This window comes from Carassius auratus, chromosome 31 (assembly GCF_003368295.1).
Source record: "Carassius auratus strain Wakin chromosome 31, ASM336829v1, whole genome shotgun sequence".
Taxonomy (NCBI): Eukaryota; Metazoa; Chordata; class Actinopteri; order Cypriniformes; family Cyprinidae; genus Carassius; species Carassius auratus.
The window spans coordinates 6,204,442-6,216,484 of NC_039273.1; positions in this window are offsets into that span (position 1 = coordinate 6,204,442).

Consider the following 12,043-nt stretch of genomic DNA (forward strand, 5'->3'; position numbering starts at 1 on the left):
AAATAAAATAAAATAGTGCCATCATTTGTGGAAAACCATTGACTTTATGCTGTCAGGAACAAGCTGCTCACAGATGGATGGTTGAACATGCAGTGAAACACACTGGAAGATCTCACATGCGACCAATAGATACAAAAGAGACCCTTCCTAAATCCCACCTGCAAGTCAGTGGGCGACAGTTTCCACAGCCTTTGATCTTCTTATCTGCAAAACACAAGCACTTCAGACTCATTCAGGCTGCCAGAATTTGTCAAAGGAAAGCTTTAACAACATCACATGCATGAAACCTGCACCCTCATGAGAACTATTTTCCATCTATTCTAAAAAACGGTTGCCTATTTTCAGTCAAATATGTAGTTAAATGCAGTTTAATTGTATAATTGAAAATCATTTGAACTATCTTTTTTTTTTTTTTCTTTTTTTTTTTTTAAAGTCATCTATGTACAGGACAACTTTCATTTTAAACAATTGCTTATGTTAGCCACAACCTAAAAAAGGAACTGTCGCACATGTTTACACTTCAGAATGCCATTGCTAAATCTAGCCATGTTTATAACTAATTATCAAGCATGTCACCAGAGACAAGCAGACAGATGGTGATACATCAAGCAAAGTTGATGGAACACTGCTGATCATTGTCATATAGGTGTTGAAACAGAAATAGGACGACTGCCAGAGCCTTACAGGATAAGTGATAAAAGTTAAACTAATGCCTTTTTTAGTTTCAAGGTTATTGAAATATTAGTTTAGGCTAATCAGACTTTTTAACTAACATAACGTTTTGTTCTTGTAGCTTATTGTGGCAAACCAACAACCCAGGAAAAGACAAGAAATATGATTTCACATTGCACATCCAGAGACAATCATGGAAAAATAATTGCATTACTGAAGTAATTAATAAATTAGTATTAATTAATCATGAATCAAATCCTTAACTTAAATAATGTCCATAAAACTGCAAAAATAGCAGAGAAAATATATACACTGTGATCAGAATTTCTGTCCATCTGAAAGTTAGAAATATAATTTTACATGCATAGAATACTGTTCAAAAATGTATTTTGAACTTTTTAATTATCAAAGAATCCTGAAAAAATGTATCACTTAAAGCAGAACAACTGTTTTAGTATTTATAATAAGAGGCTTTCAAAAACATAAAAATATTTTACCGGCCACAAACTTTTGAACGGTAACAACTCCAAGCAAAATTTACAGTTTTGCACGTGGATATCTAATTTAGTATTTTAATTATTCATTAGTTCCTCCAACAAAACTCTGAATAGCTTTATACATTTTTGGTCCAACTAACCTGACACTGGAACTAAACTTTGGCAAATCTGGCAGTTATGTCTTCCTAAAATGTGCACATTGCATCAATCCAATAACTTTTTAACTTGTTTCTATAGGCAAACTGAAAAAGAAGGGGAAAAAAAGAAAGAAAAAAGCCCTGTGGCTTTTAGTTGTGTAAAGCCAGCCAATACGATTGGAACTGGAAATTTCAGTCAGAGCTTGCCATTTTAAGAGTATAATATATCAGTCAGTCATTGAACGGGCTGTTAGTGTGCTGTCTGACACAGAGCTTACCAAAATATTGACGTAAGGTTTTATAAAAGCACCTTTAAATAAGATCTAACTATTTGCATTGCATTGCTGTCAGTGTCTGACTGCCTCATTTGATTCCTTATCCTGGAGGCACAATTGGGTTAGCATGTCAACTGCACAGCGAAAACGCATCCGAGAGACTGAGGTTGTTCACTTCAGCGGGCTCGACTCCTCCTTTCTCTCTCTGATCCTGTGATGAAACATGGAAAGAGAGCAAGACACACATATTACGCACACATGCTGCCAGCGATCTCAGCATGAGCGCAGGGGAAAGACGTGAGCTCATTATGTGTGTTATCCTGGAATGAGCTCAGCAGTGAGGCATGGGATTATTGCAGCTAGCTCTGCAACCCCGAGCTCATTTCTACATAATGAGGTATCCTCTGTAGGCCACCAGCAGTTGCGCTGTCTCATATCTGAACCTTGTGAGCAGGCAATGTGTGAGTGTATCTGATTATCTGGGTGCATATGCAAAACTGCTGATTTAACCTGTTGAAATAAAGATGACGCATCTAATTAGCACAGAGCTATTTCAGAATTACAGTACACTACAGGAGCTTGAGCGGAGTGCCTAACTTTACACTCCCCGACTGCATGAATTATAGCTCTGCTTTTCTTGTGACCACAAGGTTGACTTTGTGAGCTTCTGACCCAGAGATCTCCCACTAACTCCCACTCAGCAAAACCATGGACTCCTGATTGCAAAATAGCTGATTTTCATAATTAACAACATGAGCATCATTATAGCATTATGCTAAAAAAATCTTGTGCTGAACTTTGTCATGTTCTAGATTCATCCAATTGCAATTAGCAAAGGAGTATTATAATAGAGGATTTATGTTCCAAAAAGGCAACACATCAACTGATGATTTTTTTAGAAGCTGAGAAATGTAATCACCTAACAGCTTTTTACATTTAGTGAATTATGTGTATTTGTATAAAATAATGTGTTTTATATTTAATCAAATGTGTTTAAACAAAGTAATTTACATTTGCAAATTAACTGCAATATTGATATTGCAGATAACTTAAATTTCCTATAGAATTATATAATTATAAAAAATATGTATATGTATAAATATGTAAATAAAAATCAACAATCAATTTATTGCAATTTATTATTTTTGTAATTTATTAATTTATCTTTAGGATTATATAAAATTAGCCATTTAAATAATTTACAAATATGAATTTTTACCTATATATATATATATACATATATATATATATATATATACACATATATATATATATATATATATATATATATATATATATATATATATATATATATATATATACACACACATTTAAACACTTAAAATTATAAATTTGAAAATATAATCTATCAGCTGTTGCCTAATTTTGTCTTTAATAGAAACAGAAACGGGCATTGTCTTTCCATGTGGCGTTTGGCAAAATAATACATAATGTGTAAGAAATGTATTTTGTGATGTTTGTGATGGTCTAAGTCATCGAATAACTAGCCTAACTGAGAAGCAGGTGAAAAGAAAGCTAATCAAAAACAGGTTCAACCTTTTACTGAGATGACAATCCTTTCTAAGAAAAAACGGGCTGGAATGAAATATTGATGGACTGCAGAAAATAGACCATGCCAGGCCACAGTGAGAGACGAGGAACTGACTGTGAGACATGTGCGAACACAAGTTAGGCCAGCTTTATACAGTATACCCCAATCAATTACTCCCATGCTATCAGCACTGGGGCATGCAATTAAGCAGACGAGCTGCTGCGCTTGTTTAGGGATATATCCGTTGTAAAACTATGCTTAGAGACACAGTGATTGATGGCCCAGGTTTTATACTCTCTGTTTAATCCTCTAAGTCCCAAAAGAGATTCCACTACGCCAGCACTGTCTCAGATTGGGCAAAAATAAAGTGGAGTACATTGATTACAGATCGGTGGATGAGAACGTTGTCTTCTGAAATTCTTAGCAAAACAAACCAAATCAAGCTTGTAGAAAAGGTATATGTGATGTACAGACACAGTACAACATGAGATCATGTAATGCGCTAATGCAGTGAGATGATTAAGCTGCATTTGACAAGGTCTTGTATAATGTCCACAAACTTTGACTAGATGGGTTAGAATAAACACAAGCCGAGCATGTCTCTGTCTGATTTGTGATCACTATCACTGAGCAACAGAAGAATTCTCCAAACAATACTGAACAAAATGTCACCATAGCAGCCTAGCATCAGCTAATGATGCTCTGATAGCTAGAATCAGTGAAGGGGTTATCAATAACATAACACTTTCCCTGGACCAGAGAGTAGATGCAATTGATATGCCAAAGCTTTATATGAAAAGATCTCCTCAACCGTGAAATAACTAGATGAAACTGAGAAACTTATCCAGTATATCGTCAGCTCCCTAGCACAACTGGGTGACTGATTAGCCTGAACGTAAAGCAGCCTCGAATGATAATCAGCAAATGAGTTCCAAAACTTTTATAAGGTTTGTCCCTGCCTACAACATATGACTTTTTCCTTTTTATTTTATGAAGATTATATTAAAATTGATGTGAAAATGTTTTTTTTTAATGCCTTTATTTAAAAATTGTAATGTTTGTCCACTTTAATACTAAAATATAAACAATATTATTGAGATATTTATTTAAATAAAAGCTTAATTTTTTTTAAATTATTAATCAAAAATGTATAATACAAATATAAAAATTTATGATATATATATATATATATTTTTTTTTTTTTCTTTCTAAAATCATCTGACAATAATTATAAATGCATCACATGAGAATTATGTAATTTTTGCCTTTTCCCCCTTTTTATTTCTTTAAAATAATTAAGTTTCAATTAGTTACTAATAAAACTCATATTCTGGAACAGTTCTAACAGATTATTGATCGTTTAGAAAAGGCTGAGAAACCACTGATTCTGAGAACTGGTCATCCACCTTGATGAATATTCGGGGATAAAAGCCTCTAACATTATTTCTTTTTCACCCATTTTTATTTTTAATTTTTACAGTTAAAATACAACAGTTGCATTATCCAGCCTCACGTTAAACAAAACACAAACTAAATCCTATAAACCTAAGGAACATGCTTGTATATGCGCATATTTGTATGCGCATTTGATAAGCGGGCACCCTGCCCAGCTCGGTGATCGGAAGCAATCCGCCGCACAGAAACAACTAATCAAAGCAGTAGCAGCAGGTGTTTGCATTCTAGAAACCCTCCGGTGTTGTCCCTCTGCTTATTTACACTAAGCACAGCTCATTCATTTTTGAACACACCCTACAGGTCTCGGTGACAGAGACAACTGACACACATAGTGGAAGAAAGCACAGCTGTTATTTTTCCCCACCTTTACAATATCAAACGGGATAATGGCTCGCAGCGAAGTGCAGTGTGATAAATAATTGATAGGATAGTAACACAGCAAATGGAACATTCAAAGGTCAGTGCATTGTCTTGCCTGTTGCTGCCCATAGTCCAGGAATTAAAGAACATTCGAAAGGGTAATTTATACAGTGGAGGAAGACAAATATTTTTGTCTTGAGAAACTACACTTGTTGCATCACACCAATACTGCACCTTTTCAATTCAATTCGGAATGGCACACAACCATGGTTTTATTAATATCAGTGTTATCTATTCTTTTTTATTATTATTAATTAATATCCAAAAGCAAAAATAAATGTTCTCTTTTAGACATACTACTGTTCAAAAGTCTGGGGTTGGTAATAATGTTTAAATGTTTTTGAAAGTCGTCTTTTATGCTTACCAAGTCTGCATTTACTTGATCAAAAATACGTTAAAAACAGTAATATTGAGAAATATTATTAAAATTTTAAATAGTAAAAAAAAAAAATTATAATAATAAATTAAAAACATTATACATTTTAAATTGTGTTTTTTTTTGTAACAATGTTAAATCCTTTAGTGTCAATAATAATAATAGTAAGAAGAAGAATTAATTACTGACCCCAAACTTTGAATGTTAGTATATGAATGAATGATGTATTAACAAACAAACACCATACCATAAAAATGCATTAGGTCATCATTTTTAAGAAATGAATTGCCTAGCATGTGCATATTAACCTTAAAGAGATTTTATTCCCACTCCCACTGACTTACTTTGTATGGTACAAAAAGTGTTTCCAAAACATATTCTTTTGTAATCAAAAAGAAAGTCTGGAATGACATGAAGGTGAGTAAATGAACAGAATTTTCCTTTTTGATGAACTAACCCTTGGGTACCTAGAGTTATGTACGCTGCATTTAACACTCTTTTCATTTTCAAACAGCTTTTGTGCCATTTCCAAGTCAGTTTACAACTAATCCAATCTTTCTGCAGTCCTTCCTGAGGAAACAAGCACGGCAGGTTGTGCTTGATATTAACCGCTAGAATGGATGCAGAATGTGGTCAGAATGATCCTACAGGACTTCGGGACACTCTAGTTCTCATGCCGACCGTATGGCACAGGCCCTCAGAGAACCCCAGACATCTGCGACCAATAGTCTGCCCTGTCACGCTCCCAACATACTGCCAGCAGAGAGAGAGAAAGCGAGTCTAGCAGATCATCAGATGAGCACAGACACCCGCTGCGAACATACCTCTATGGACTTATCACATATGTGCATAGCCTTCTTTGTCTCCATCTCTGGTTGAAAGCACCACAGGCTTGTCTATGCATTTCTAAACTGGCGTACCTGGTGATCTTGCTCTCTGGATAAGGAGATTCAGCTCTGTAATCTCATTAACCATGCATGTCCCATTAATTTTCTTTCATGGTCAAGCAAGTCGTCACGTTTGTCATGGCTTTCTGGTTCCAGCACCACCCACACCCCCTCTTTTCGCTTTCACTGAGCAGATGAAGAGAAGCTAATGATAGCCCATTAAAAGACTGATCTGCAATGAGGCCTGACTGTGGGGGAGGGCAGAAGAGGAAAACGCAGCGCAAGTCACCGGAAGTGACCGAGGCCGCTGAATACTTCAGCTGGTCAATTTTAGAAAAATTAGCCTCTTGAAATTGGGTTTTTGCAAGTCAAACTGTATTCTCTGAATCAAACTGTCTCATTCTGATGCAAGTGTGAAAGATGCACATAGAAATCACATTTGGGAAAAACAGACAACTTTCAGTCTCCACAACTTTGGTTCATTTGGATCAATTGGAACCCACCTGCCGTGGGTCTCTTTTAACTGTAATTTTGGGGCTCGCGTCATCAGCGGAGAGAGAAGATTGTCAGTTTCACTGTATTACTGAAGTATTAGTCCTTTTGGATTTAACAGCAAAACTTTAAACAACACTGGAGTTTGTTGGGTGCATTGTAAGAGATTCTAACAATACAAGCTGCTCTCTTCTCAATCAGACTAGTTTAAAAGAAGAAAAAGTATCTAGTGTAAAAAAAAAAGATGTTCAATTTCAATTCTCCAATCTCAGGATGTCCCTGTTAAACAAACATGATTTTGATCAGAAAAGTAATATATAGATGTCAACATAAATCACCCACTGAGACTAAAAAGATTGGGTACCAGCTGAAAGAAGAAGAAAAAAAATAAGACAAACTAATGTTCAGTTATTCTAAACTGGGGTTGCAGTAACACAAGCATATATTGCTTTTTCAAGGTTGTATTTGAGTGAGTCAAATCAGAGTCTGTCAAATGCTGTCAAGTGTCGCCAAGGGACGTTAAAACATAGCACATAATTTTTGACCTCAAACCTTAGCTGAAGAATTGTCTGACCACAGCTGACCTCCATAACTTTCAAAAATGTATCCAATGTGAGCTTAAAGTATGAAAATCTGTTTCTGTTTTGAAACAGTCTCAGGTCAAATAATACAGCAAACATGGACAAGCTATAATCTTTACATAATATATATATATATATATATATATATATATATATATATATATATATATATATATATATATATATATATATTATGTATACCATTGCAAACATGGACAAGCTATAATCTTTACATAATATATATATATATATATATATATATATATATATATATATATATATATATATATATATATATATATATATATATATATATATATATATATATATATATATATATATATATATATATATATATATATATAATAATAATAATAATAAGGATGCAGATGCCAGCCCTTCAGTTTACATTTATTTGACCTCTTCTAATTTAAAGGCCAACATTTATATCAGATTGTTCAAGTATTCTTACTCTGAGATCTTTAGCTATAAAAAAATAAAATAAAATAAAAAAAGAAATAAAGCTATTTTGTGTTTGGCTGCAAATTCATTCATATGCAAAGCCATTTTATTAACATACATTTATGGAATCTCTCTTAACTGGTAGCTAGACATCAAGTTAATATGATTGTAAACAGTCCTTCATTATCAAAAACTCAAGGGTATGTTACTAAAAGAAATGGTTTTGTTTATTAATGCAAGTTATTTTCACATTTAAAAAGCAATTCAGTTAATTTCTCACTTGAGTGATTTAATGATTGAGTGGTGCCCCCAACATACTCAAGCACAGAAGTTTATAATGTTTAAGGTTAACAGTTTAGGGTTGGCTGCCTTAGAAGCTTTCATGCAGTCTGGGGGAACATACAAATTTTCTTTTGTGAATGAGCTGGAACACTTTGGAATATTGAAATGAATCCTGGTAGGTGTCATAGACGTTATGCATTGAGGGCACATGACAGGCTTGGCAGCAGGCCACCTAAAGGCAAATTAAACCTGAATACACACTACTATTGTTCCAGTTTTTGTATAATTGAAAGTAGTCTCTTATGCCTACAAGGCAGAATTTATTGAAATTATCTGATATTTGATCAGTTAAATTATATTTGTGTGAAGGCAAACCTAAATATTCATTGTTGATTACTCTTCAGTGTCACATGATCCTTCAGAAATCATTCTAATATGCAAGGAACATTTGAATTATTATGAATTTTGAAAACACTGCTGCATAATTTTGTGAAAACTATTATAGATTTATATAGGACTCTTAGATGAATTCAAAAAAGGAACAGAACAGCATTTCTTTGGGGAAGTTGTGGCCTAAAGCTTAGAGAGTTTTACTCCTAACCCTAAGGTTATCTATCTATCACTCATCACCACCCCCCACCAAAAGCCAATGATGTAATTTATTGCTTTTTCCTGCAGATCCATCATCAAGATCCATCCATTGCTCATAAAGAATTCTCATTCCCATGCAATGCATGTTCCATAACAGGATAAATGGGATCACTTAGTGAACTTGAATAAGAGAGGAAAAGCCTGTTAAAGTCGACCTAAAGTGCTGCAATTTTCTACCCTCTTGACATCCCCTAGGAAAGCAATTCACGGGCATCACAGAGCACACTTACAACGTCACAATGACTTCCAGTGAGAGTTTGGGAGTGTTACTCTTTCCGTCTGAAACCCTCGCTTTCAAATGAGTCTGATAGGAAAGGCCTAACTGTAGATGAAATTCAAAAGTGCCGCAACTCCATACCAGCACTGGGTCCTTCCCCTCAGGAGACTTCTTCGATCCATGCCGAACAACAGAGGCACACCACTCACCGCTGTGACAGGCTTCAAGGTGCACAGATAAGAAAAATGAGAAATGCCACCTCTGGGAACACAGCTGCTATTGTTCTGAAAATGAAGTTGCAGAGTGGCTTTTTCAAAAGCATTGTTTGCTCCGTTTGCCCAATTTAAAAACCACAGAGGACCCTTTCACGTAGCCTTTGACGAGCTGCCAAGTGTAACTTTGTGCCCTAACTAACACTTTTCTTCTTCAAGTGACGGAGAGAATTCATAATTAATGTTTGAGAGTGCAAGGTTAATAGCTTATTCTACGAAGAACAAAACAGTATTTGAATTTTACCACATTGCAGTTGCTTATCTTTCTGCTCCTGCAATAAAAAGAGTGCTTCCTGGACTCAGAAAAGACCATCTGAAGGCTATTTTGGCTGGTGTTCTTTAGCACAGCAATTGCAATGCTATATTTACAGGACAAACCATGCTAGTTAGGGAATGGCCCTTGATACTTTGCAAATCACACTTAGAGTTTCACTTCACAAGTTTTGTCAGTTTGCATACAGATCAACAGGAGGGCTGGTATGGATGCAGCTTAGTGCATATGTATGAACCAAATGAACAGGATACATACTTAAAACAAGCATCAAATAGACATTGTGTATGGACAAGATTTATGGCTTTTTAATAATACATTAAGAGCTGAGCTTTTGGATCATTTAAATTATGCACTGAAAATATTTCTAATCTTGTTAAATTTGCCCACAATAATCTGGCTTGCTTTACAAAATTGTAGGCTAATTCACAGAACTCTGATTATTCACCATAATGAATCATATTCATTCTTTAAACCCAAATATAACCAAAGCCAGGCTGCTTAAATTGAGGAAATTTGCCACCTTTATATTACATATACGTATCTATGAAACTGGTGATTGGGAAATACAAACAATGTACTTCAGTAGCTATAATAAGACAACTAAAATGGATATTAATACATTGGATGTTCATAAATGCAAGAAAATGTATGGATAAGCTCACTCTGCATATTCATTGAGGGTTCTTACTTTCAAAATACTGTTTAAAGTGAATTGAGTTGTGGACTCAGTCATCAAATACAAGAATATTAAATCAACTGACATTGCGATTAAATGTACACAAACAGCACACATAAAAGAAGAAAGAAAGAACAAAATGCAATGCATTTAAAACAAAGGAAGATCTGGGGCAATTGAAAAAACCTGGGACTGCAGACAATAGCCAAAGCTTAGTCAAACCCCAGATTGAGCGTATTTGGAGGATTTGTATTCATAAGTACATATTTTCAGAGGAGTGTGTGTGGGCATCGCCCCTGAGAGGCTTGAAAGAACTGCTAGGAATAGAAAATGAAATAATTGACTGAAATAATAATAATGTAAACATTTGTTCAGAGAATTAAGACTTAAAGTACTGTATTTCAAAAGCAGAGACACAGTCAGCTTGGTTGTCTCTCCTTAGCAACTCTATTCCTAAATTAATACAAGATTCTCAAAGAATATATCTTGACTAGAATGAAATGTACTCAAAGTAAAAACAACAACAACAAAAAAACAAAATATAAAAAAACAAACAATTGTATTCATATTTAAACTTGAATTTAATTAACTTGAATTCTAAAATAATATAATTTATAAGCACTCTAGCAACCACTTGGAATCACAATGTTAATAAAGCAATCTCAACTTTAAAACCTTTCCCGAACATTTTTCAAAAAAGTAAAAATACAGTAATGATGTGTTCTTTCACCTAGAATATGAACCCAAAGGTCGTAAAGGTCTGAATTTCACTTGAAAGCAGCTCATTATGGTAGTTTATAGTGGTCTGCAAGAGGCTACACGAGGTCTCAGGAAAAAGTGGGGTGCTTCATAAAACTTCCGTAAGAGATGTCACGAATGCTTAATCTGAAGCTGTGATTGCAGCAGTGCTGATAAGTGGTATGAGGCCAATCAGCTGCAAACAGCAGGAGAGAGATAACTCTCCGCCAGATCCAAGATGGCTCCAACGCTAATGCTGAACAAACAGCCAAATCTAAGATGGGCTCCCTGGAACTGCTTCTTCAAATTCAAGTGTGCATAATTTTTGGCAACTAGCACAAAAAGGTTTTCATATTGCTTTTGTTTTGGAGATGACCAGCTTCAGAGTTTCACTTGAAAAAACAAAACAAAAACAAATTATGCATAATGATAGTTAATAATAATAATAATAATAATAATAATAATAATAATAATAATAAGAATTATTATTATTATTATTATTAATATTACCAATATACTAAATTAGGATACTAGTCTGTCTGTGTTGTATTTTGCCCTGGTTTCTGTTCCCATTTGTCTTTATTTGTCCGTGTTCGTGTTCGTGTTCGTGTTCAAGGTCATGTTCATGGTCATGTTCATGTTCCTGTCCTAGTTTAGTTTAGTTTATGTTCCAATGATGTTGCCTGTGTTTCCCTATTATCCTTTGTATTTAAGTTTCTTCCTTTGAGTTCAGTGTTTGTGGGGTCTACTCATTTTGTACTTGTGTTTGCTCCAGTGCCTATTGTGTGGATTTCGCCTATGGATTAAAGATTATTTATTATTTATTAAAGATTAAAGATTGATTGCACTCCATGTACGTGCTCCTTCCAACAGCAGACCATGACAGAAGACCCACCCAGCACAGTCACCTCTGTGTTTTCCCCTCCATTTGTTTTCTCATTTTTCCCAGTGTCTTTTTTTTCCGTTGTGTTCCCTTCTTTGCCCGTAATACATCCTTCTCCTGCTGGAGCAAGGAGACAAAGCTCTCTACGATGCCAGTCTAAAGATCAAGTGCAGAGCGCTGTCGTCCGAAGATGGTCCTTCGAGAGGAATTCGCCGCATTTGTGGAGTGGATTCTGATGAGAAAC